Genomic DNA, 26,727 nt, shown 5'->3' with positions numbered 1-26,727 from the left:
AGGCAGGATTTTAATGCGTTGGCTCTACACACTCCAAAAGAGAGCACGCAGGCCACAGCGAAACACCGCAGGTGGCAGAAATGCACCTGCATAAAGCCGTCAACGGTGGGTGGCGCAATCCTCACAAGGCTCAATTTAGCCAACAGCTGCAGTAGGTCCGGGAAGCCTTAGTTGCTCGACTCTGATCTGGCGAACGAGTTCCTCACTGGTAAACTCCAGTGTTTGTTGCCCTCCAAGGACTCGGAATTTCGGAAAACACGGAAAAGAAATCAAAGCATTAAACTGGACACATAAATTAACATGAGTGGGAGGAGGTATATCAGCTTTTCAACAGAAAAAAACTTTAAATTTACACAAACTCTACATAACAAATAAATACAGAAACAAGGCTGATAAAAATAAAAATAAAAAATTATGTTAATCCATAATACTCATGAAGTCAGTAAATTATGGTAAACTCTTACTATCATACCTATGATATCAAGCATTTTCTTCATAAGAGTTCAAGATATGATTGATTAAATAATTTCCAGGAGTTCTATTGGAAAATAATATTTTTTTTAATGTAATTAATTTCTTTTACGCTTAGATATAATAGACGAAGTAATTCAATAAAACCAGTTGTCAAAACTTTCTGCGGAATATTTACTAATTTTGAAAGAGGGTTTTTTTTTTCTATTTTGACAGATGGGTCGCCGAAAAAGGACGAATGAAGCAACTTTTGAAGGAAAAGTTCCTCAGGATCTAAAAAAATCACCAACCGGGAAAGAAGAAAATTCTCATAAATCTCACCAGGAAACAACGAGTCCTAAGAATGGCATTACGGAAATTGATGGTAATCTTACACCAGGCGAAAAATATTTTCTTCATTTTGTCGGGACACATAACATATTGGAACCTCAGCCACACTGCAGCCGCCAAGAAAGTTCTAGCGAGCCCACTGGAGAAGACAACGTGAAGCTTCTTCCTCGTTCAAAAGAGTACTCCTGTGAATCAGATAAAGTTTCTAATATCAAGTTAAGAAAAAAAGAATATCAATATTCACGTTGGGATGACATTATTGAAAGAAAGTCGAGAGGCGAAAGACATAAACGAAAACACTTTGGCGAGAAGCTTTTTACTTGTTTGGAGTGCAAAAAAGCATTCGTGAATAAATCAGCATTTGAAATCCATTGCCAAAGTCATACCGGAGAAAAACCATATGCTTGTTCATTTTGCGGTTATAGATTCTCAACAAAACCAAACTGTAAAAGACATGAATTCCTTCATACTAAAAACAAACCACATAAGTGCTCGCAATGTAGTTTCAGATGTGCAAGGAAATATAATCTAAAGCTACATGAACACACCCACTCTAAACTATTATTTCCATGCACAATTTGCCCCTGTCAATTAAGTTCAAGAAGCAACCTCCGAAGACACCAGATTATACACGAAAGGAATGCCCCATTTATTTGCAATCGATGTCCGTCAAGTTTTCTTGATAAAAGTAGCCTTAGGAATCATCAGGTGGTTCATAATTAAGCTCTTGTTGGTTACATATTGTCCTGTGTTCATTGTCCTTTTACGTGTACTAGGATTACCAATCTACGCAATCACATCAAGATCCACGTTGAAGATAATCTATTCCTTTGCTTCCTTTGTCTCTCCAATTTTGCGATCGAAAAGGTCTTTTTGCTAAATCTCGAACTTCATGGGATTTCTCAAACAAGAGACTGATTGTCTTGTTCGCACTGCTCATTTACAAGTACTTCGGCTTATGTATTCGCAAGTCACGGAAAAATACATAACAATTTACACCATCTTGTGCTTAGTCTTTCAAATTTTATTCCTAAATCGGCAGAAATAATGGCAGAATTTGAATTGCAGAATTTGGAATTCTGAGTCTTGAGTAACGTAAAGAATTCTGCCATGATCTTCAATGTTTTAATATACACAAATAGGTAGGCTACAAAGGCAATGCTTTTTAAGGAAGGTTAGTGAAATTAACATTAATAATCAAATCTTTTCAGAGATGAGCAATTATAAACTATGCACATCAAGGGATTGTGCCAAAGTTTGATGTGATATTTGATTCCATCTTTATTGCTCATATAAAATAGTAATTTTAGCATTGTACCATATTTTAGTAGTTTAATAATATTATCAGTTTATTTTAAGTTTATATTATTTTCTCTTTATGTAAGGTAGTATAAATTACGTAAAATATTTGAAGTTTTTACGCATTTTTTATTGTGTGATAACGATTATTGTTTATTGCTTGTAAATAAAAGTGATATTATTTATCAATTTTCACAATATACTCTCTTTGATTCTATTGCCATTTTTCTAAAATGATTTGTGCCATTGATAGATTAAGCGGAATTACCATAAGTGATTATTGAATCCCAATCAGAGCAAAAACAACTTACAATTTTTAGCATATAATTCTCAAAAAATCCTTAAATGCCACAAATTCCCACACAGGAATTTTAATTGTCAGTAAAATAGATAGAGAAAAACAAAAAATCCTAAAGAAGTAAGTGAATAGATATTTGCGTATAAAACCGCCACGTGAAATTGAAAAAGTGGTGTGGATGATGATACTCTTCAAAAGAGTAGCACGTACTAACTTTTGTATCATAGACGTTGAAGGACCAAATGAAATTGTTTTATTTTTTATTTTCAAAACATAAAAACTACCACTTAGTAAGATCATGGGTGAACCTTAAAACCCCAAGAAAGCTGCTGACATTCAAACAGAGGGTTAATATTCCAAAGATGTATTTATTTTATATAAATCAATTCAAACTTTTTAGAAGGGATCAACTAGGTTGTTTGAAGACTTCTTTATTATGCAGAGATTTTAGTCTATTATTAATAATGTGCATAATGAAATTCTTCTAAATTCTGAAGGAGACTTGAAAGAGAGGACTGAAGGGATGAGTAATTAGTGAAACGGGAAGACTGAGAATAGAAAGTGCTTCCCTTCAAAAAAATGAAATAACGAGAGAGAGAGAGAGAGAGAGAGAGAGAGAGAGAGAGAGAGAGAGAGAGAGAGAGAGAGAGAGAGAGAGAGTCTTCAAACTTTCCCGTTTTGTGAAACTTTAATTTTTCATCAAAGTATATTAAGAAAGAATTTATGAACATCATTGCACTCATAGAGAGCTATGATAAAGTTTTTTTTTTTTATCAGATTAATCAAATTTGTTGATGAAAATGATATAACATCAATATCAATTGATAAATATTTCCATGGATAGAAGTAGTATTATAGATCCATAGGCTCCACTGAGTCCCATCTATAGCTCAAAATAACAGTGGTGATACAAACACGTGTAAAAACTCTGAGGCTTCAGGAGGGAACTTTAACTCCTTGCCTACATATTGCGAGTCAGAGAGAGGGAGGGAACAGATTGGACTGTAATGATGTTGGCCCATATGCTTTATGGTTCTTGGGTAACTTTAATTATCTTTGTAAATACACCTAATAATGGAGCAATATTTGATTTTCTCGCAATCCGTAACATGAAAAGAGAATTGATATCCAAGAAGAAACTATTAACCCCATGCAAAACTGCACTGAAACCTCCCTTGTCAGTTTCCCTTTGAAATATAACAGAAATATATTTTCCTTTTACTTACTGTCATTAGATTGCACTGTTCAATACAAACACACCTGACCGTCTTTATAACAAAATGTTAATTTGCAAAAGGTAGCAAGAAGAGGTTCTTTTAATACTTGCTGGTCAGTTTGTAAGGGTACTCCATTATGTAAATGTGTTTGTGGTAGCTAGAGTTCAGCTGATTAATGATCAATTTCCATGATTCCATTATTTTCTGAAGTTTTTTTAATGTATTCTTGCAAAAATTCTAAATACGTTTGCATAAGGTAATCATCTGTTCCCTATTTTGCAATGTAGCTTTCGTAAATGCCTTAGAGCATGTGATGCCCTTCTGACAACCTCCAATTCTGTACAGATATCCCTTGATAGTGGCCAGGAAGTTCGTAGGATTAGCCTAGATTTTAGTGCTGCCATTGACCGTGTTAGCCATGAGGCCCTTGTCTTCAAACTGAAACAGTTGGGAGTGGGTGGGTCTTTTCTTAGCATGATTGTTGAATTTTTAAGTAATAGATCTCAAAGAATTGTTGTTGATAGGCCCCATACTAAGTATAGGAATGTGATATCTATTGTTCCTCACGGAAGGGTTCTTGGCCCTTTACTTTTCATACTATATACAGATGACATGTGGTTTAAGCTAGAAAACAATTTTGTTGGATATGCAGATGATGTTACATTCCTTGCATCAATTCCATCTCCTGAATGTAGGCCTGTGGCTGCTGAATCCCTTAATAGAGATCTTGACTAGATTGGGTGTATGGTGCAAATTATGTGGCATGAAGTTGAATCCGAACAAATCTCAACATGATTATATATATGTCAAGGATGGTGGCTCCTCAACATTTGGATCTTTGCATTGATAATGTTTCTTTAACTCTGTATGACTCTTTTACAATTTCATATACGATACTCGACAGCATTTTTAAAAAGCACATTAGGTTTGTCTTTTCTTCAGTTACACAAAAAAAAATGGGTTATTGAAAGTCTTTTAATATTTTCTATGGCCAATTTATTCGGAAAAAGTTTTAATTCCTCCATTCCACTGTGTTTCCAGTATTGTTCTCCTGTCTGGTTTTCAGTTGTAGATTTTCATTTTAATTGGTTATACAAGAACTTACCATCCAGTAAATATCTCATTTCTGATATAGATATCAATCTCAGGCACTGTCGTTCAATTAGTTAATAATGTATATTGTATAAGATTTTTCATAATTCTCACCATCCTTTACATTAAGAACTTCACTGACAGTATCATACTCTTCTTAATACTAGTATGCAGTTAATGTTAATAGTCAGGCCTTCTCCATCATGAGGCTCAATAATACACAGTATTTTAGAAGCTTTATTTCAGCTGTGACCAAGTTGTGGAATGATCTTCAAAATCGGATAGTTGAATCGGTAGAACTTATCAAGTTCAAACCTACAGCAAATGTTTTAATGTTGAACAGGCTAACAAAAGTCTCTTTTTATAGTTTATATATGAAAGATTTCTTTATTTTTTTCACTATTCTTTGAATATTCTATGCCAATTCTTCATTACTTCTCATATTGTTTTTTATTTCCATATATCCTTTCTTCACATGGGCTGTTTTTTCATGTTGGATCCTCTGGGCTTATAGTATCTAATTTTTCAACTCGGGTGGTAGATTAGAATAAATAAAATTAATAAATAAAAAAAATGAATCTAATAAATAAAAAAATAAATAATAAGTAAAAAAAATAAATCTAATAAATAAAAAAATAAATTTAATAAAACAAATTAAACAAATTAAACAAATAATGATAAAAATAATAATAATAAATGATAATAATAGATGAAAAATAATAAATAATAATAATGATAATAATAATAATAATAATAATAATAATAATAATAATAATAATAATAATAATAATAATAATAATAATAATAATGAAACATTTATAGGTAGAAAAGTTCCAAAATGGTTGCAATCTTAAAAAAAAAAAAAAAAAAAAATAAAGGAGAACTATCGATAGCAAGATTACCCATTACAGTTTTAACTGACAATAATGAAAAGGAAACTGCTCATTACTTCATAAGCTAATTAGAAATGTATAACTAGGCACTAAAAATGTCGAACATGCTTAACTTGAAGTGGACTAGTTGAATTCCACCTGATTTGGCTCCGAGTTCAAGTGAAATATCTAGTAAGGCAACAGGTGCACTGGAGGGACATCAATGAACATCTGAGGATCCAAAGACAGAGGTCAGTGTTATTTTTCTAAAGTTTATTTAAGGCCGTCATTAAAGTTTAGGTTTTTTTTTTTTTTTCATCGTAGTTTTAGGTCATTTCTTATTATATTTAGAAATTCGGCCGGTGAAGGAAACCCGTATTGTGATCATAAATGTTTAAAAGGCCTACGTGCAAATTTTTTTCTATTTTCGATGCAAAAAAATACAACGTTTTTTTTAATGTATTTATTGCAGATGATATTGTTTTTAAAGATGCAAAATATTAATTATTTAAACTACAAAGGTAAAAAAAAAACAACCACAAAGTATTATATCAATGTTGACACGAACTGTACTTTCTTATTAGTTAATTTGAAAAGTGCTTCTTTTTTCAAGTACAGACAAATTTGACAAGAGTCCAAAATTAACAAATATCCTTTCATAATTTTTTTCTTCTGTTTATTTGAATTCTTATAATTTTTAATATATTGTTATAACTGGTCTTAAACAAAAACATATCTGTCAGTAGTTTCAAAAGTTTCCTTTCCTATATTGAACAAGGTTTGGCTTTGTTAACTTGTCTGTAAACTGAATCTTTACCATTTAATGTTTTCAAGTTTCTCCAGAAGCTCGAGAAGTAATCTGAATAACATATAATTGGGGCATAATGATTGATAAACATAAATTTTTCACATATGATTTATGTTTGATTATATAAAGATTTGAAGAAAAATGACAGAGATAGAATGAAGTCAAGATATGTACAATTTGTGAATAGGTGGAACTCTTGACTTTATTACTTTAACTCATTGTCATGACCCTTGGCGGGATGTGGTGTAAGTTCTTATTGCACGAATAGGGAGAACAGCGTTGGAAGTAATATTTGTGGTAAAATTGGCCAGTGGTAACGTAAACACTTGGGAAAACTTGACAATAATTATTAACAAAAGTTTTCTGAAACGCCAACCTTGGGTCTACCTAACAATTTACAACTTAACACTAAGCAAATAAAAATGATTAACAAATTACTAAATGAACACTTTGACTAATTAATCAATTAATAATTAACAAGTATCACTTAAACAATAACAACAAAATTCCCCAACGCGAAACCACACAATCTCAACGTTAATAATTATACGCCCAAATGGGTAATTACAATAACATTCCCCTACGGGAAACATTCAACTAGAGAGAGTTAAATAAAACAATTGAACACACACAGAAAAAAAATAAATAAATACCTAGCCATATCACACTCTTTAAGACTGGAGAAAAACAACTCACACGGCTCCAAATAATAGGGTAGCGGCTCCACCGGCAAACTACTACGGTAGGGAGTACAGCTCCGTAGGACTCCTCACCAAAGGGAGGGACATGAAGTCCCTAGGAGGATTAATACTTTTCCTCCAAGTGGAGTCCCAACCCCAAAAACAAGGTAAATAGTCTTTCCTACCTGGTAGCTACCTCCCTTCGTATCTCTAAGAGCTCTAAGGGGCCCACAGCTGGACATGACGAGGATGCTTTGACGGGGGTGACTCTCCAGAGTCCTCCCCAAAGGCAGGATTTTAATGCGTTGGCTCTACACACTCCAAAAGAGAGCACGCAGGCCACAGCGAAACACCGCAGGTGGCAGAAATGCACCTGCATAAAGCCGTCAACGGTGGGTGGCGCAATCCTCACAAGGCTCAATTTAGCCAACAGCTGCAGTAGGTCCGGGAAGCCTTAGTTGCTCGACTCTGATCTGGCGAACGAGTTCCTCACTGGTAAACTCCAGTGTTTGTTGCCCTCCAAGGACTCGGAATTTCGGAAAACACGGAAAAGAAATCAAAGCATTAAACTGGACACATAAATTAACATGAGTGGGAGGAGGTATATCAGCTTTTCAACAGAAAAAAACTTTAAATTTACACAAACTCTACATAACAAATAAATACAGAAACAAGGCTGATAAAAATAAAAATAAAAAATTATGTTAATCCATAATACTCATGAAGTCAGTAAATTATGGTAAACTCTTACTATCATACCTATGATATCAAGCATTTTCTTCATAAGAGTTCAAGATATGATTGATTAAATAATTTCCAGGAGTTCTATTGGAAAATAATATTTTTTTTAATGTAATTAATTTCTTTTACGCTTAGATATAATAGACGAAGTAATTCAATAAAACCAGTTGTCAAAACTTTCTGCGGAATATTTACTAATTTTGAAAGAGGGTTTTTTTTTTCTATTTTGACAGATGGGTCGCCGAAAAAGGACGAATGAAGCAACTTTTGAAGGAAAAGTTCCTCAGGATCTAAAAAAATCACCAACCGGGAAAGAAGAAAATTCTCATAAATCTCACCAGGAAACAACGAGTCCTAAGAATGGCATTACGGAAATTGATGGTAATCTTACACCAGGCGAAAAATATTTTCTTCATTTTGTCGGGACACATAACATATTGGAACCTCAGCCACACTGCAGCCGCCAAGAAAGTTCTAGCGAGCCCACTGGAGAAGACAACGTGAAGCTTCTTCCTCGTTCAAAAGAGTACTCCTGTGAATCAGATAAAGTTTCTAATATCAAGTTAAGAAAAAAAGAATATCAATATTCACGTTGGGATGACATTATTGAAAGAAAGTCGAGAGGCGAAAGACATAAACGAAAACACTTTGGCGAGAAGCTTTTTACTTGTTTGGAGTGCAAAAAAGCATTCGTGAATAAATCAGCATTTGAAATCCATTGCCAAAGTCATACCGGAGAAAAACCATATGCTTGTTCATTTTGCGGTTATAGATTCTCAACAAAACCAAACTGTAAAAGACATGAATTCCTTCATACTAAAAACAAACCACATAAGTGCTCGCAATGTAGTTTCAGATGTGCAAGGAAATATAATCTAAAGCTACATGAACACACCCACTCTAAACTATTATTTCCATGCACAATTTGCCCCTGTCAATTAAGTTCAAGAAGCAACCTCCGAAGACACCAGATTATACACGAAAGGAATGCCCCATTTATTTGCAATCGATGTCCGTCAAGTTTTCTTGATAAAAGTAGCCTTAGGAATCATCAGGTGGTTCATAATTAAGCTCTTGTTGGTTACATATTGTCCTGTGTTCATTGTCCTTTTACGTGTACTAGGATTACCAATCTACGCAATCACATCAAGATCCACGTTGAAGATAATCTATTCCTTTGCTTCCTTTGTCTCTCCAATTTTGCGATCGAAAAGGTCTTTTTGCTAAATCTCGAACTTCATGGGATTTCTCAAACAAGAGACTGATTGTCTTGTTCGCACTGCTCATTTACAAGTACTTCGGCTTATGTATTCGCAAGTCACGGAAAAATACATAACAATTTACACCATCTTGTGCTTAGTCTTTCAAATTTTATTCCTACAATCGGCAGAAATAATGGCAGAATTTGAATTGCAGAATTTGGAATTCTGAGTCTTGAGTAACGTAAAGAATTCTGCCATGATCTTCAATGTTTTAATATACACAAATAGGTAGGCTACAAAGGCAATGCTTTTTAAGGAAGGTTAGTGAAATTAACATTAATAATCAAATCTTTTCAGAGATGAGCAATTATAAACTATGCACATCAAGGGATTGTGCCAAAGTTTGATGTGATATTTGATTCCATCTTTATTGCTCATATAAAATAGTAATTTTAGCATTGTACCATATTTTAGTAGTTTAATAATATTATCAGTTTATTTTAAGTTTATATTATTTTCTCTTTATGTAAGGTAGTATAAATTACGTAAAATATTTGAAGTTTTTACGCATTTTTTATTGTGTGATAACGATTATTGTTTATTGCTTGTAAATAAAAGTGATATTATTTATCAATTTTCACAATATACTCTCTTTGATTCTATTGCCATTTTTCTAAAATGATTTGTGCCATTGATAGATTAAGCGGAATTACCATAAGTGATTATTGAATCCCAATCAGAGCAAAAACAACTTACAATTTTTAGCATATAATTCTCAAAAAATCCTTAAATGCCACAAATTCCCACACAGGAATTTTAATTGTCAGTAAAATAGATAGAGAAAAACAAAAAATCCTAAAGAAGTAAGTGAATAGATATTTGCGTATAAAACCGCCACGTGAAATTGAAAAAGTGGTGTGGATGATGATACTCTTCAAAAGAGTAGCACGTACTAACTTTTGTATCATAGACGTTGAAGGACCAAATGAAATTGTTTTATTTTTTATTTTCAAAACATAAAAACTACCACTTAGTAAGATCATGGGTGAACCTTAAAACCCCAAGAAAGCTGCTGACATTCAAACAGAGGGTTAATATTCCAAAGATGTATTTATTTTATATAAATCAATTCAAACTTTTTAGAAGGGATCAACTAGGTTGTTTGAAGACTTCTTTATTATGCAGAGATTTTAGTCTATTATTAATAATGTGCATAATGAAATTCTTCTAAATTCTGAAGGAGACTTGAAAGAGAGGACTGAAGGGATGAGTAATTAGTGAAACGGGAAGACTGAGAATAGAAAGTGCTTCCCTTCAAAAAAATGAAATAACGAGAGAGAGAGAGAGAGAGAGAGAGAGAGAGAGAGAGAGAGAGAGAGAGAGAGAGAGAGAGAGAGAGAGTCTTCAAACTTTCCCGTTTTGTGAAACTTTAATTTTTCATCAAAGTATATTAAGAAAGAATTTATGAACATCATTGCACTCATAGAGAGCTATGATAAAGTTTTTTTTTTTATCAGATTAATCAAATTTGTTGATGAAAATGATATAACATCAATATCAATTGATAAATATTTCCATGGATAGAAGTAGTATTATAGATCCATAGGCTCCACTGAGTCCCATCTATAGCTCAAAATAACAGTGGTGATACAAACACGTGTAAAAACTCTGAGGCTTCAGGAGGGAACTTTAACTCCTTGCCTACATATTGCGAGTCAGAGAGAGGGAGGGAACAGATTGGACTGTAATGATGTTGGCCCATATGCTTTATGGTTCTTGGGTAACTTTAATTATCTTTGTAAATACACCTAATAATGGAGCAATATTTGATTTTCTCGCAATCCGTAACATGAAAAGAGAATTGATATCCAAGAAGAAACTATTAACCCCATGCAAAACTGCACTGAAACCTCCCTTGTCAGTTTCCCTTTGAAATATAACAGAAATATATTTTCCTTTTACTTACTGTCATTAGATTGCACTGTTCAATACAAACACACCTGACCGTCTTTATAACAAAATGTTAATTTGCAAAAGGTAGCAAGAAGAGGTTCTTTTAATACTTGCTGGTCAGTTTGTAAGGGTACTCCATTATGTAAATGTGTTTGTGGTAGCTAGAGTTCAGCTGATTAATGATCAATTTCCATGATTCCATTATTTTCTGAAGTTTTTTTAATGTATTCTTGCAAAAATTCTAAATACGTTTGCATAAGGTAATCATCTGTTCCCTATTTTGCAATGTAGCTTTCGTAAATGCCTTAGAGCATGTGATGCCCTTCTGACAACCTCCAATTCTGTACAGATATCCCTTGATAGTGGCCAGGAAGTTCGTAGGATTAGCCTAGATTTTAGTGCTGCCATTGACCGTGTTAGCCATGAGGCCCTTGTCTTCAAACTGAAACAGTTGGGAGTGGGTGGGTCTTTTCTTAGCATGATTGTTGAATTTTTAAGTAATAGATCTCAAAGAATTGTTGTTGATAGGCCCCATACTAAGTATAGGAATGTGATATCTATTGTTCCTCACGGAAGGGTTCTTGGCCCTTTACTTTTCATACTATATACAGATGACATGTGGTTTAAGCTAGAAAACAATTTTGTTGGATATGCAGATGATGTTACATTCCTTGCATCAATTCCATCTCCTGAATGTAGGCCTGTGGCTGCTGAATCCCTTAATAGAGATCTTGACTAGATTGGGTGTATGGTGCAAATTATGTGGCATGAAGTTGAATCCGAACAAATCTCAACATGATTATATATATGTCAAGGATGGTGGCTCCTCAACATTTGGATCTTTGCATTGATAATGTTTCTTTAACTCTGTATGACTCTTTTACAATTTCATATACGATACTCGACAGCATTTTTAAAAAGCACATTAGGTTTGTCTTTTCTTCAGTTACACAAAAAAAAATGGGTTATTGAAAGTCTTTTAATATTTTCTATGGCCAATTTATTCGGAAAAAGTTTTAATTCCTCCATTCCACTGTGTTTCCAGTATTGTTCTCCTGTCTGGTTTTCAGTTGTAGATTTTCATTTTAATTGGTTATACAAGAACTTACCATCCAGTAAATATCTCATTTCTGATATAGATATCAATCTCAGGCACTGTCGTTCAATTAGTTAATAATGTATATTGTATAAGATTTTTCATAATTCTCACCATCCTTTACATTAAGAACTTCACTGACAGTATCATACTCTTCTTAATACTAGTATGCAGTTAATGTTAATAGTCAGGCCTTCTCCATCATGAGGCTCAATAATACACAGTATTTTAGAAGCTTTATTTCAGCTGTGACCAAGTTGTGGAATGATCTTCAAAATCGGATAGTTGAATCGGTAGAACTTATCAAGTTCAAACCTACAGCAAATGTTTTAATGTTGAACAGGCTAACAAAAGTCTCTTTTTATAGTTTATATATGAAAGATTTCTTTATTTTTTTCACTATTCTTTGAATATTCTATGCCAATTCTTCATTACTTCTCATATTGTTTTTTATTTCCATATATCCTTTCTTCACATGGGCTGTTTTTTCATGTTGGATCCTCTGGGCTTATAGTATCTAATTTTTCAACTCGGGTGGTAGATTAGAATAAATAAAATTAATAAATAAAAAAAATGAATCTAATAAATAAAAAAATAAATAATAAGTAAAAAAAATAAATCTAATAAATAAAAAAATAAATTTAATAAAACAAATTAAACAAATTAAACAAATAATGATAAAAATAATAATAATAAATGATAATAATAGATGAAAAATAATAAATAATAATAATGATAATAATAATAATAATAATAATAATAATAATAATAATAATAATAATAATAATAATAATAATAATAATAATAATAATAATAATAATAATGAAACATTTATAGGTAGAAAAGTTCCAAAATGGTTGCAATCTTAAAAAAAAAAAAAAAAAAAAATAAAGGAGAACTATCGATAGCAAGATTACCCATTACAGTTTTAACTGACAATAATGAAAAGGAAACTGCTCATTACTTCATAAGCTAATTAGAAATGTATAACTAGGCACTAAAAATGTCGAACATGCTTAACTTGAAGTGGACTAGTTGAATTCCACCTGATTTGGCTCCGAGTTCAAGTGAAATATCTAGTAAGGCAACAGGTGCACTGGAGGGACATCAATGAACATCTGAGGATCCAAAGACAGAGGTCAGTGTTATTTTTCTAAAGTTTATTTAAGGCCGTCATTAAAGTTTAGGTTTTTTTTTTTTTTTCATCGTAGTTTTAGGTCATTTCTTATTATATTTAGAAATTCGGCCGGTGAAGGAAACCCGTATTGTGATCATAAATGTTTAAAAGGCCTACGTGCAAATTTTTTTCTATTTTCGATGCAAAAAAATACAACGTTTTTTTTAATGTATTTATTGCAGATGATATTGTTTTTAAAGATGCAAAATATTAATTATTTAAACTACAAAGGTAAAAAAAAAACAACCACAAAGTATTATATCAATGTTGACACGAACTGTACTTTCTTATTAGTTAATTTGAAAAGTGCTTCTTTTTTCAAGTACAGACAAATTTGACAAGAGTCCAAAATTAACAAATATCCTTTCATAATTTTTTTCTTCTGTTTATTTGAATTCTTATAATTTTTAATATATTGTTATAACTGGTCTTAAACAAAAACATATCTGTCAGTAGTTTCAAAAGTTTCCTTTCCTATATTGAACAAGGTTTGGCTTTGTTAACTTGTCTGTAAACTGAATCTTTACCATTTAATGTTTTCAAGTTTCTCCAGAAGCTCGAGAAGTAATCTGAATAACATATAATTGGGGCATAATGATTGATAAACATAAATTTTTCACATATGATTTATGTTTGATTATATAAAGATTTGAAGAAAAATGACAGAGATAGAATGAAGTCAAGATATGTACAATTTGTGAATAGGTGGAACTCTTGACTTTATTACTTTAACTCATTGTCATGACCCTTGGCGGGATGTGGTGTAAGTTCTTATTGCACGAATAGGGAGAACAGCGTTGGAAGTAATATTTGTGGTAAAATTGGCCAGTGGTAACGTAAACACTTGGGAAAACTTGACAATAATTATTAACAAAAGTTTTCTGAAACGCCAACCTTGGGTCTACCTAACAATTTACAACTTAACACTAAGCAAATAAAAATGATTAACAAATTACTAAATGAACACTTTGACTAATTAATCAATTAATAATTAACAAGTATCACTTAAACAATAACAACAAAATTCCCCAACGCGAAACCACACAATCTCAACGTTAATAATTATACGCCCAAATGGGTAATTACAATAACATTCCCCTACGGGAAACATTCAACTAGAGAGAGTTAAATAAAACAATTGAACACACACAGAAAAAAAATAAATAAATACCTAGCCATATCACACTCTTTAAGACTGGAGAAAAACAACTCACACGGCTCCAAATAATAGGGTAGCGGCTCCACCGGCAAACTACTACGGTAGGGAGTACAGCTCCGTAGGACTCCTCACCAAAGGGAGGGACATGAAGTCCCTAGGAGGATTAATACTTTTCCTCCAAGTGGAGTCCCAACCCCAAAAACAAGGTAAATAGTCTTTCCTACCTGGTAGCTACCTCCCTTCGTATCTCTAAGAGCTCTAAGGGGCCCACAGCTGGACATGACGAGGATGCTTTGACGGGGGTGACTCTCCAGAGTCCTCCCCAAAGGCAGGATTTTAATGCGTTGGCTCTACACACTCCAAAAGAGAGCACGCAGGCCACAGCGAAACACCGCAGGTGGCAGAAATGCACCTGCATAAAGCCGTCAACGGTGGGTGGCGCAATCCTCACAAGGCTCAATTTAGCCAACAGCTGCAGTAGGTCCGGGAAGCCTTAGTTGCTCGACTCTGATCTGGCGAACGAGTTCCTCACTGGTAAACTCCAGTGTTTGTTGCCCTCCAAGGACTCGGAATTTCGGAAAACACGGAAAAGAAATCAAAGCATTAAACTGGACACATAAATTAACATGAGTGGGAGGAGGTATATCAGCTTTTCAACAGAAAAAAACTTTAAATTTACACAAACTCTACATAACAAATAAATACAGAAACAAGGCTGATAAAAATAAAAATAAAAAATTATGTTAATCCATAATACTCATGAAGTCAGTAAATTATGGTAAACTCTTACTATCATACCTATGATATCAAGCATTTTCTTCATAAGAGTTCAAGATATGATTGATTAAATAATTTCCAGGAGTTCTATTGGAAAATAATATTTTTTTTAATGTAATTAATTTCTTTTACGCTTAGATATAATAGACGAAGTAATTCAATAAAACCAGTTGTCAAAACTTTCTGCGGAATATTTACTAATTTTGAAAGAGGGTTTTTTTTTTCTATTTTGACAGATGGGTCGCCGAAAAAGGACGAATGAAGCAACTTTTGAAGGAAAAGTTCCTCAGGATCTAAAAAAATCACCAACCGGGAAAGAAGAAAATTCTCATAAATCTCACCAGGAAACAACGAGTCCTAAGAATGGCATTACGGAAATTGATGGTAATCTTACACCAGGCGAAAAATATTTTCTTCATTTTGTCGGGACACATAACATATTGGAACCTCAGCCACACTGCAGCCGCCAAGAAAGTTCTAGCGAGCCCACTGGAGAAGACAACGTGAAGCTTCTTCCTCGTTCAAAAGAGTACTCCTGTGAATCAGATAAAGTTTCTAATATCAAGTTAAGAAAAAAAGAATATCAATATTCACGTTGGGATGACATTATTGAAAGAAAGTCGAGAGGCGAAAGACATAAACGAAAACACTTTGGCGAGAAGCTTTTTACTTGTTTGGAGTGCAAAAAAGCATTCGTGAATAAATCAGCATTTGAAATCCATTGCCAAAGTCATACCGGAGAAAAACCATATGCTTGTTCATTTTGCGGTTATAGATTCTCAACAAAACCAAACTGTAAAAGACATGAATTCCTTCATACTAAAAACAAACCACATAAGTGCTCGCAATGTAGTTTCAGATGTGCAAGGAAATATAATCTAAAGCTACATGAACACACCCACTCTAAACTATTATTTCCATGCACAATTTGCCCCTGTCAATTAAGTTCAAGAAGCAACCTCCGAAGACACCAGATTATACACGAAAGGAATGCCCCATTTATTTGCAATCGATGTCCGTCAAGTTTTCTTGATAAAAGTAGCCTTAGGAATCATCAGGTGGTTCATAATTAAGCTCTTGTTGGTTACATATTGTCCTGTGTTCATTGTCCTTTTACGTGTACTAGGATTACCAATCTACGCAATCACATCAAGATCCACGTTGAAGATAATCTATTCCTTTGCTTCCTTTGTCTCTCCAATTTTGCGATCGAAAAGGTCTTTTTGCTAAATCTCGAACTTCATGGGATTTCTCAAACAAGAGACTGATTGTCTTGTTCGCACTGCTCATTTACAAGTACTTCGGCTTATGTATTCGCAAGTCACGGAAAAATACATAACAATTTACACCATCTTGTGCTTAGTCTTTCAAATTTTATTCCTAAAATCGGCAGAAATAATGGCAGAATTTGAATTGCAGAATTTGGAATTCTGAGTCTTGAGTAACGTAAAGAATTCTGCCATGATCTTCAATGTTTTAATATACACAAATAGGTAGGCTACAAAGGCAATGCTTTTTAAGGAAGGTTAGTGAAATTAACATTAATAATCAAATCTTTTCAGAGATGAGCAATTATAAACTATGCACATCAAGGGATTGTGCCAAAGTTTGATGTGATATTTGATTCCATCTTTATTGCTCATATAAAATAGTAATTTTAGCATTGTACCATATTTTAGTAGTTTAATAATATTATCAGTTTATTTTAAGTTTATATTATTTTCTCTTTATGTAAGGTAGTATAAATTACGTAAAATATTTGAAGTTTTTACGCATTTTTTATTGTGTGATAACGATTATTGTTTATTGCTTGTAAATAAAAGTGATATTATTTATCAATTTTCACAATATACTCTCTTTGATTCTATTGCCATTTTTCTAAAATGATTTGTGCCATTGATAGATTAAGCGGAATTACCATAAGTGATTATTGAATCCCAATCAGAGCAAAAACAACTTACAATTTTTAGCATATAATTCTCAAAAAATCCTTAAATGCCACAAATTCCCACACAGGAATTTTAATTGTCAGTAAAATAGATAGAGAAAAACAAAAAATCCTAAAGAAGTAAGTGAATAGATATTTGCGTATAAAACCGCCACGTGAAATTGAAAAAGTGGTGTGGATGATGATACTCTTCAAAAGAGTAGCACGTACTAACTTTTGTATCATAGACGTTGAAGGACCAAATGAAATTGTTTTATTTTTTATTTTCAAAACATAAAAACTACCACTTAGTAAGATCATGGGTGAACCTTAAAACCCCAAGAAAGCTGCTGACATTCAAACAGAGGGTTAATATTCCAAAGATGTATTTATTTTATATAAATCAATTCAAACTTTTTAGAAGGGATCAACTAGGTTGTTTGAAGACTTCTTTATTATGCAGAGATTTTAGTCTATTATTAATAATGTGCATAATGAAATTCTTCTAAATTCTGAAGGAGACTTGAAAGAGAGGACTGAAGGGATGAGTAATTAGTGAAACGGGAAGACTGAGAATAGAAAGTGCTTCCCTTCAAAAAAATGAAATAACGAGAGAGAGAGAGAGAGAGAGAGAGAGAGAGAGAGAGAGAGAGAGAGAGAGAGAGAGAGAGAGAGAGAGAGAGTCTTCAAACTTTCCCGTTTTGTGAAACTTTAATTTTTCATCAAAGTATATTAAGAAAGAATTTATGAACATCATTGCACTCATAGAGAGCTATGATAAAGTTTTTTTTTTATCAGATTAATCAAATTTGTTGATGAAAATGATATAACATCAATATCAATTGATAAATATTTCCATGGATAGAAGTAGTATTATAGATCCATAGGCTCCACTGAGTCCCATCTATAGCTCAAAATAACAGTGGTGATACAAACACGTGTAAAAACTCTGAGGCTTCAGGAGGGAACTTTAACTCCTTGCCTACATATTGCGAGTCAGAGAGAGGGAGGGAACAGATTGGACTGTAATGATGTTGGCCCATATGCTTTATGGTTCTTGGGTAACTTTAATTATCTTTGTAAATACACCTAATAATGGAGCAATATTTGATTTTCTCGCAATCCGTAACATGAAAAGAGAATTGATATCCAAGAAGAAACTATTAACCCCATGCAAAACTGCACTGAAACCTCCCTTGTCAGTTTCCCTTTGAAATATAACAGAAATATATTTTCCTTTTACTTACTGTCATTAGATTGCACTGTTCAATACAAACACACCTGACCGTCTTTATAACAAAATGTTAATTTGCAAAAGGTAGCAAGAAGAGGTTCTTTTAATACTTGCTGGTCAGTTTGTAAGGGTACTCCATTATGTAAATGTGTTTGTGGTAGCTAGAGTTCAGCTGATTAATGATCAATTTCCATGATTCCATTATTTTCTGAAGTTTTTTTAATGTATTCTTGCAAAAATTCTAAATACGTTTGCATAAGGTAATCATCTGTTCCCTATTTTGCAATGTAGCTTTCGTAAATGCCTTAGAGCATGTGATGCCCTTCTGACAACCTCCAATTCTGTACAGATATCCCTTGATAGTGGCCAGGAAGTTCGTAGGATTAGCCTAGATTTTAGTGCTGCCATTGACCGTGTTAGCCATGAGGCCCTTGTCTTCAAACTGAAACAGTTGGGAGTGGGTGGGTCTTTTCTTAGCATGATTGTTGAATTTTTAAGTAATAGATCTCAAAGAATTGTTGTTGATAGGCCCCATACTAAGTATAGGAATGTGATATCTATTGTTCCTCACGGAAGGGTTCTTGGCCCTTTACTTTTCATACTATATACAGATGACATGTGGTTTAAGCTAGAAAACAATTTTGTTGGATATGCAGATGATGTTACATTCCTTGCATCAATTCCATCTCCTGAATGTAGGCCTGTGGCTGCTGAATCCCTTAATAGAGATCTTGACTAGATTGGGTGTATGGTGCAAATTATGTGGCATGAAGTTGAATCCGAACAAATCTCAACATGATTATATATATGTCAAGGATGGTGGCTCCTCAACATTTGGATCTTTGCATTGATAATGTTTCTTTAACTCTGTATGACTCTTTTACAATTTCATATACGATACTCGACAGCATTTTTAAAAAGCACATTAGGTTTGTCTTTTCTTCAGTTACACAAAAAAAAATGGGTTATTGAAAGTCTTTTAATATTTTCTATGGCCAATTTATTCGGAAAAAGTTTTAATTCCTCCATTCCACTGTGTTTCCAGTATTGTTCTCCTGTCTGGTTTTCAGTTGTAGATTTTCGTTTTAATTGGTTATACAAGAATTTACCATCCAGTAAATATCTCATTTCTGATATAGATATCAATCTCAGGCACCGTCGTTCAATTAGTTAATAATGTATATTGTATAAGATTTTTCATAATTCTCACCATCCTTTACATTAAGAACTTCACTGACAGTATCATACTCTTCTTAATACTAGTATGCAGTTAATGTTAATAGTCAGGCCTTCTCCATCATGAGGCTCAATAATACACAGTATTTTAAAAGCTTTATTTCAGCTGTGACCAAGTTGTGGAATGATCTTCAAAATCGGATAGTTGAATCGGTAGAACTTATCAAGTTCAAACCTTACAGCAAATGTTTTAATGTTGAAAAGGCTAACAAAAGTCTCTTTTTATAGTTTATATATGAAAGATTTCTTTATTTTTTTTCACTATTCTTTGAATATTCTATGCCAATTCTTCATTACTTCTCATATAGTTTTTTATTTCCATATATCCTTTCTTCACAAGGGCTGTTTTTTCATGTTGGATCCTCTGGGCTTATAGTATCTAATTTTTCAACTCGGGTAGTAGATTAGAATAAATAAAATTAATAAATAAAAAAATGAATCTAATAAATAAAAAAATAAATAAGTAAAAAAAAATAAATCTAATAAATAAAAAAATAAATCTAATAAAACAAATTAAACAAATAATGATAAAAAATAATAATAATAAATGATAATAATAGATGAAAAATAATAAATAATAATAATAATAATAATAATAATAATAATAATAATAATAATAATAATAATAATAATAATAATAATAATAATAATAATAATAATAATAATGAAACATTTATAGGTAGAAAATTCCAAAATGGTTGCAATCTTAAAAAAAAAAAAAAAAAAAAAAAAAAAAAAAAAAAAGATAAAGGAGAACTATCGATATCAAGATTACCCATTACAGTTTTAACTGACAATAATGAAAAGGAAACTGCTCATTACTTCATAAGCTAATTAGAAATGTATAACTAGGCACTAAAAATGTCGAACATGCTTAACTTGAAGTGGACTAGTTGAATTCCACCTGATTTGGCTCCAAGTTCAAGTGAAATATCTAGTAAGGCAACAGGTGCACTGGAGGGACATCAATGAACATCTGAGGATCCAAAGACAGAGGTCAGTGTTATTTTTCTAAAGTTTATTTGAGGCCGTCATTAAAGTTTAGATTCGTTCTTTCATTGTAGCTTTAGGTCATTTCTTATTATATATAGAAGTTCGGCCGGTGAAGTAAAACCGTATTGTGATCATAAATGTTTAAAAAGTCTAAGTGCAAATTTTATCTATTTTTGATGCAAAGTATACAATGTTTTTTTTTAATGTATTTATTGCAGATATTATGGTTTTTAAAGATGCAATATATTAATTATTTAAACTACAAAGGTTTAAAAAAAAAAACAATCATAATGTATTATATCAATGTTGACCCGAACTGTTCTTTCGTACTAGATAATTTAAAAAGTGTTCCTTTTTTTAAGTAGACACAAATTTGACAAGATTCCAAAATTAACAAATATCCATTCATATATTTTTTTTTCTTCTGTTTATTTGAATTCTTATAATTTTTAATCTATTGTTATAACTGGTCTTAAACAAAAACATATCTGTTAGTAGTTTCAAACTTTTCCTTTCCTATATTGTACAATGTTTGGCTTCGTTAACTTAGCTGTAAAATGAATCTTTACCATTTAATGTCATCAAGTTTCTCCGGAAGCTCGAGAAGTAATCTGAATAACACATAATTGGGGCATAATGATTGATAAACATGACTTTTTCACATATGATTTGTTTGATTATATAAAGATTTGAAGAAAAATGACAGAGATAGAATGAAGTCAAGATATGTACAATTTGTGAATAGGTGGAACTCTTGACTTTATTACTTTAACTCATTGTCATGACCCTTGGCGGGACGTGGTGTAAGTTCTTATTGCACGAATAGGGAGAACAGCGTTGGAAGTAATATTTGTGGTAAAATTGGCCAGTGGTAACGTAAACACTTGGGAAAACTTGACAATAATTATTAACAAAAGTTTTCTGAAAAGCCAACCTTCTGTCTACCTAACAATTTACAACTTAACACTAAGCAAATAACAATGATTAACAAATTACTAAATGAACATTTTAACTAATTAATAATTAACAAGTATCATTTAAACAATAACAACAAAATCCCCCAACGGGAAACCACACACTCAACAAGAGAGAGTCAATTAATAATTATACGCCCAAATGGGTAATTACAATAACATCCCCGGACGGGAAACACACACTCAACTAGACAGAGTTAAATAAAACGATTGAACAAAAAAAAAAAAAAAAAAAAAAAAAAAAAAAAAAAAAAAAAAAAAACCTAGCCATATCACAATCTTTTAGGTTGGAAAAAAACAACTCCCACAGCTGCAAATAATGGGGTAGCGGCTCCAACGGCAAACTACTACGGTGGGGAGTACAGCTCCGTAGGACTCCTCACCAAAGGGAGGGACTTGGAGTCCCTGGAGGATTGATACTTTTCCTCCAAGTGGAGTCCCAACCCCAAAAACAAGGTAAATAGTATTTCCTACCTGGTAGCTACCTCCCTACGTATCTCTACGAGCTCTAAGGGGCCCATACACGTTAAACAAAAAACGTCAAAATTTTGCATCAAAATTTTGATGCAAAATTTGAGCGTGTGTGGGACGTTTTGACATCAAAATGTCCTACACACACTCAAATTTTGCATCAAAATTTTGATGCAAAATTTTGACGATTTTTTTGAACGTGTATTTAAGCTAAGGCTCCCACAGCTGGACATGACGAAGATGCTTTGACGGGGGTGACTCTCCAGAGTCCTCCCCAAAGGCAGGATTTTAATGCGTTGGCTCTACACACTCCAAAAGAGAGCACGCAGGCCACAGCGAAACACCGCAGGTGGCAGAAATGCACCTGCATAAAGCCGTCAACGGTGGGTGGCGCAATCCTCACAAGGCTCAATTTAGCCAACAGCTGCAGTAGGTCCGGGAAGCCTTAGTTGCTCGACTCTGATCTGGCGAACGAGTTCCTCACTGGTAAACTCCAGTGTTTGTTGCCCTCCAAGGACTCGGAATTTCGGAAAACACGGAAAAGAAAACAAAGCATTAAACTGGACACATAAATTAACATGAGTGGGAGGAGGTATATCAGCTTTTCAACAGAAAAAAAAGTTTACACTAAGTTTACATAAATAAATACAGAAACAAGGCTGATAAAAATAAAAATAAAAATTTTTGTTAATCCATAATACTCATGAAGGCAGTAAATTGTGGTAAACTCTTACTATCATACCTATGATATCAAGCATTTTCTTCATAATAGTTCAGAATATGATTCATTAAATAATTTCCAGGAGTTTTGTTGGAAAATAATCTTTTTTTTAATGTAATAAATTTCTTTTACGCTTAGATAAAATAGACGAAGTAATTCAATAAAACCAGTTGTCAAAACTTTCTGCGGAATATTTACTAATTTTGAAAGAGAATTTTTCTATTTTGACAGATGGGTCGCCGAAAAAGGACGAATGAAGCAACTTCTGAAGGAAAAGTTCCTCAGGATCTAAAAAAATCACCAACCGGGAAAGAAGAAAATTCTCATAAATCTCACCAGGAAACAACGAGTCCTAAGAATGACATTACGGAAATTGATGGTAACCTTACACCAGGCGAAAAATGTTTTATTCATTTTGTCGGGACACATAACATATTGGAACCTCAGCCACACTGCAGCCGCCAAGAAAGTTCTAGCGAGCCCACTGGAGAAGACAACGTGAAGCTTCTTCCTCGTTCAAAAGATTACTCCTGTGAATCAGAAAAAGTTTCTAATATCAAGTTAAGAAAAAAAGAATATCAATATTCACGTTGTGATGACATTATTGAAAGAAAGTCGAAAGGCGAAAGACATAAACGAAAACACTTTGGCAAGAAGCTTTTTACTTGTTTGGAGTGCAAAAAAGAATTCGTATATAAATCAGCATTTGAAATCCATTGTCGAAGTCATACCGGAGAAAAACCATATGCTTGTTCATATTGCAGTTATAGATTCCCAACAAAAGGAAACTGTAAAAGACATGAATTCCTTCATACAAAAAACAAACCACATAAGTGCTCGCAATGTAGTTTCAGATGTGCAAGGAAATATAATCTAAAGACACATGAACACACCCACTCTAACCTATTATTTCCATGCACAATTTGCCCCTGTCAATTAAGTTCAAGAAGCAACCTCCGAAGACACCAGATTATACACGAAAGGAATGCTCCATTTATTTGCGATCGGTGTCCGTCAAGTTTTCTTGATAAAAGTAGCCTTAAGAAACATCAGGTGGTTCATAATTAAGCTCTTGTTGGCTACATATTGTCCTGTGTTCATTGTCCTTTTACGTGTACTAGGATTACCAATCTATGCAATCACATCAAGATCCACGTTGAAGATAATCTATTCCTTTGCTTCCTTTGTCCTTCCAATTTTGCGATCGAAAAGGACTTTTTGCTAAATCTCAAACTTCATGGGATTTCTCAAACAAGAGACTTATTGTCTCGTACGCACTGCTCATTTACAAGTACTTCGACTTGTGTTTGCAAGTCCCGGAAAAATACATAATTTACATAATCTTGTGCTTAGTCTTTCAAATTTTATTCCTAAAATCTGCAGAAATAATGGCAGAATTTAAATAGCAGAATTTGGAATTCTGATTTATGAGTAACGTAAAGAATTCTGCCATGTTCTTCAATGTTTTAATATACCCAAATAGGTACAAAGGCAATGCTTTTTAAGGAAGGTTAGTGAAATTAACATTAATAATCAAATCTTTTCAGAGATGAGCAATTTATAAACTATGCACATCAAGAGATTGTGCCAAAGTTTGATGTGATATTTGATTCCATCTTTATTACTCATATAAAATAGTAATTTTAGCATTTTACCATATTTTAGTAGTTTAATAATATTACCAGTTAATTTCAAGTTTATATTATTTTATTTTTATGTAAGGTAGTATAAATTACATAAAATATCTGAAGTATTTACGTATTTTCTACTGTGTAATAACAATGATTGTTTATTGCTTGTAAATAAAAGTGATATTATTTATCAATTTTCACAATATACTCTTTGATTCTATTGCCATTTTTCTAAAATGATTTGTGCCATTGATAGATTAAGCGGAATTACCATAAGTGATTATTGAATCCCAATCAGAGGAAAAACAACTTACAATTTTTAGCATATAATTCTCAAAAAATCCTAAAATGCCATTAGGAATTTTAATTGTCAGTAAAATAGATAGAGAAAAACAAAAAATCTTAAAGAAGTAAGTGTATAGATATTTGCGTATAAAACTGCCACGTGAAATTGAAAAGTGGTGTGGATGATGATACTCTTCAAAAGAGTAGCACGTACTAACTCTTGTATCGTAGACGTTGAAGGACCCAATGAAATTGTTTGATTTTTTATTTTCAAAACTTGAAAACTACCACCTAGTGAGATCTTGGGTGAACTTTAAAACCCCAAGAAAGCTGCTGACATTCAAACAGAGGGTTAATATTCCAAAGATGTATTTATTTTATATAAATCAATTCCAATTTTTTAGAAGGGGTCAACTAGGTTGTTTGAGGACTTCTTTATTATGCAGAGTTTTTAGTCTATTATTAATAATGTGCATAATGAAATTCTTCTAAAGACTGAAGAAGACTAATTTCTCTTGAAAGAAAGAACCGGATGGACGAGCAATTGTCCAGAGTTGCATATGAAAGAAGTAAGAAAGTGAAGGTGGAGAATAGAAAATCCTCCTCAAAAAGAACAAAACTTTAAACAGAATTTCATAAGCATTCAACGGCTGTTTAAAGTTAACGAAAACAGTAGGTATTTTTAGTGACAGCTCACTTTGGGGTAATTTCAAATTGCTCAAAGCAAAGAAGTAGAGAGAGAGAGAGAGAGAGAGAGAGAGAGAGAGAGAGAGAGAGAGAGAGAGAGAGAGAGAGAGAGAGTTCAAACAACATGGCTAACTTCACGCTTTGTGGAACTTTAATTTCCTATCAAAGTGTATTAAGAAAATTCATCATGAACATCTTTACACTCATAGAAAACTATAATAAAGGCTCATCTATAAGATTATTAAAGTTTGTTGATGAAAATAAGATAACATTCATATCAATTGATAAATATCTCAGTGGATAGAAGTACAGTACTATTGTATATATACCAATTCTATAGCCCAAAACAACAGTGATGATACAAACACTTGTAAAAACTCTGAGGCTTGAGAAAGGCACTTAAACCCTTTACCTACAGATTGCGAGTCAGAGATGGGGAGAAAACAGATTGGACTTTGAGGATATGAGCCCATATTCTTATGGTTCCAAGGTAACTTTCACTAACTTTTTAAATAAACCTGAATTTTTTTTTTTTTTTTTTACATAAAAAAGTGCACAAAAACGTCTCGTTAGTTTTCCTATGACAGATATCTAAGAGGAATATGCTTTGATTTTACATAGTCTTTAGATTACAATGTTCAATACAAACACACCGGACAGTCTTTCTAAGTAAATGTTAATTTGCATAAGGTAGCAAGAAGATTTTTTTTAGTACTTGCTGGAGAGTTGGCAAGGTTACTCCATTAGGAAAATGTGTTTGTTGCAGCTCAAATTCAGCTGATTAACGCCCAATTTTCATAAGTCGCATATTGTCTAAAGTTTTTTTAATGTCTTACGGCAAAACGTCTAAATATAAGGTAATCCTCTGTTCCCTAGTTTACAATTTGGCTTTCGTAAAGGCCTCGGAGCATGTGATGCCCTTCTTAAAACGTCCAATGTTGTACCGAAATCTTTTGATTGTAGTCAGGAAGTTCGTATGATTAGTCTTAATTTTAGTGTTGTGTTTGACCGTGTTAATCATGAGGCCCTTGTCTTCAAACTCAATTACTTGGGAGTCGGTGGATCTTTTCTTAGCATCATTATTGAACTTTTAAGTAAAAGATCACAAAGATTTGTTGTTGATGGTCACTATAGTAAGTATAGGAATGTGATATCTGTTGTTCCCCAGCGTAGTGTTGTTGACCCATTACTTTTTATACTATATACACATGGCATGTGGTTTGGCATAGAAAACTATCTCGTTCAATATGAAGATGATGATACTCTCCTTGCAACTATTTCCTCTCCTGAATGTAGGCCTGTGGTTGCTGAATCCCTCAATAGAGATCCAGACTAAATTGAGTGTATGGTGCAAATTATGGGGTATGAAGTGAAAGCCTAGCAAAACTCGATATGA

At 32.9% G+C, this 26,727-nt stretch overlaps 3 long non-coding RNA genes across 3 annotated transcripts; all 3 read left to right on the top strand.

The window, feature by feature from the left end:
- The first annotated feature begins 5,750 nt into the window (after nucleotides 1-5,750).
- Nucleotides 5,751-9,574, top strand: LOC137624974 (uncharacterized). Its single transcript, XR_011040790.1, has 2 exons — nucleotides 5,751-5,830; nucleotides 8,042-9,574. It is a non-coding gene; the product is annotated as an uncharacterized lncRNA (long non-coding RNA).
- Nucleotides 9,575-13,117: 3,543 nt separating this feature from the next.
- LOC137624973 (uncharacterized) lies at nucleotides 13,118-16,941 on the top strand. Its single transcript, XR_011040789.1, has 2 exons — nucleotides 13,118-13,197; nucleotides 15,409-16,941. It is a non-coding gene; the product is annotated as an uncharacterized lncRNA (long non-coding RNA).
- A 3,531-nt stretch (nucleotides 16,942-20,472) lies between these two features.
- LOC137624972 (uncharacterized) lies at nucleotides 20,473-24,074 on the top strand. The gene is made up of 2 exons (XR_011040788.1): nucleotides 20,473-20,565; nucleotides 22,960-24,074. It is a non-coding gene; the product is annotated as an uncharacterized lncRNA (long non-coding RNA).
- The last annotated feature ends 2,653 nt before the right edge of the window (nucleotides 24,075-26,727 follow it).

This window comes from Palaemon carinicauda, chromosome 31 (assembly GCF_036898095.1).
Source record: "Palaemon carinicauda isolate YSFRI2023 chromosome 31, ASM3689809v2, whole genome shotgun sequence".
Classification (NCBI taxonomy): Eukaryota; Metazoa; Arthropoda; class Malacostraca; order Decapoda; family Palaemonidae; genus Palaemon; species Palaemon carinicauda.
This window is presented reverse-complemented; position numbering and strand designations above follow the sequence as displayed.